The sequence below is a fragment of the Triticum dicoccoides genome, chromosome 2A, assembly GCF_002162155.2.
Source record: "Triticum dicoccoides isolate Atlit2015 ecotype Zavitan chromosome 2A, WEW_v2.0, whole genome shotgun sequence".
Taxonomy (NCBI): domain Eukaryota; kingdom Viridiplantae; phylum Streptophyta; class Magnoliopsida; order Poales; family Poaceae; genus Triticum; species Triticum dicoccoides.
Genome location: NC_041382.1, coordinates 522,079,053 through 522,080,905, shown reverse-complemented (window position 1 = coordinate 522,080,905; position 1,853 = coordinate 522,079,053). Strand labels below are relative to the sequence as shown.

At 51.6% G+C, this 1,853-nt stretch overlaps 1 pseudogene; it reads right to left on the bottom strand.

Moving 5' to 3' along the window:
• LOC119357916 overlaps positions 1-1,133 on the bottom strand; it is a 7,863-nt pseudogene extending 6,730 nt beyond the window's left edge.
• Between the last annotated feature and the right edge of the window lie 720 nt (positions 1,134-1,853).

The following is a 1,853-nucleotide window of genomic DNA, read 5'->3' as shown; positions in this document are numbered from 1 at the left end:
ATACCAATTCTTGGACGGTGGAACAACAGGACCTCGACCTAGAAAATAGGGGAACTGATCAACAAACTGAGGCTGCAATTAGCATGTTAAAGTGGTGGACGACCGAGTACCGGAAGAAAAATCTTCGAGCGATTTGTGTAATCGTGGCCCGTTCAACAATGTGAGTGGGATTCATAATCCATTGATTGGGGGAGAAACGGAACTAGGGCATACCAGGGAGTCTGGATCAAAGTGGTGGAGGAGGTCCTGCTGCTGCTGCTGGTGGTGGTGGCGCGTCCCGTCCGCTACTTCCAGTCGCGTCAAATCACCGCCCCCTCGGCGTCCGAGCTCCGGCCGCCGCCTTTGTCCAACACCGCTGCTTGCAAGGCCCGAGGTGGGAGGCTTGCTCCGCCCGCCGCCGAGACGACCCCGAAGCCCCGCCGCCGGGAGGTGCCCCGACGCCTCTGGCCTGGTCTCGAATAACAAGCAGCAGAGGGAGGCCAGAGGCCAGCGAGGGGGGCGGTGAGTCGGTGAGGGAGGGCGGGGCGGCGAGGGAGCAGGCGGTGAAGGGAGGCAGGGCGGCGCGGCGTGGGAGATGGACGCGTGGAGCTGTACGCCTGCTAGTGATCGAAAACGTGTAGCCGCATTACGCCTACTCAGCTGCAATACATTAATCCTCAAAAGAAAAACTGCAATACATTATTAATAAGATTAAATAAAACCGCAAGACATTAATACCCCCTCTATCAGCGTCAACTACAATTTCGAACTGAGGAAGTACATTATTTTTTGTGCCCTTTTTTGAAACTTCGGAAGCTTTTATTGAATCAAAGAAGTGTTACATCGTCCACCAAACCCTTCAAAATAAAAGCCGGCGGCTCATCAACCCACAGGGAAGGTGGATCCGACACCGCTAGCCTAGCTAAAACATGAGTGACAGAGTTTACCTCCCTAGGGCAATGAACAAAAGACACCGGAGTATAGCCTATGATAAGGACCAAATAATCCAAATAGATCACCGCTGCGCCCAATGATGTGAAGCCCCCATTGTTCATAGTATTAATCACCTCCAGGCAGTCCGACTCCAAGACGAGCTTGCTAATTTCCATCTGTTGTGCCAACAGGAGGCCATGTTGTAGTGCATATGCTTCCATTGTCCCTGCATCTGCAACATGCTCTAACTTTTATTTGATGCCGCGACGAAACCACCTTTATGATCCCGTAGAACAGCTCCTATAGCACCCTGGAGAGCATCTGCATGGAAAGCTGCATCTACATTTAACTTCACAAAACCCTCTTGTGGTTTCCTCCATCCTTCTGACCTCACTTCCGAGCTCTTCTTTGTCGCCTTGAAGTAATTTGCTGACAGCGCGCGCGATCGACAATGCGGACCAAGCCGGGGCCTGCACTTTCTCCCCGTGGACGTGTTGTCGTCGTTCCCACCATATGTACCAGATGCCCACTAGGATCAAAAATTGGGCCGAGACATCTGTTATCATAGTCTGACGTGTGGGAGCACATAAAATATAATTCAGAGTTGCCGATCCCGCCTTGTCTGTATCACACGCCTATTCTAAGAACCTTTCCAGCTTCAGACATCTCCAGATTTCCGCTGCCCTTGGGCAAGTAAAGAGTGAGTGTATAATGTCCTCGCATCCACCCGCACACATAGGACAGCTATCAGACGTGTCAATGTGACGATTTGCCAAAAGCCCATAGCATGGTATGAAACCGTGTAGTACCTTCCATGCGTGGATCTTGATCTTTGCCGGAGCTTGCGATTTCCAAAGCTTTGTCCACACAGGGTAGCGTCGGGATGGCTCCCCTTCTGTTCATTCATACCATCGGGCAAATTGGTGTTCCCACTCCACATA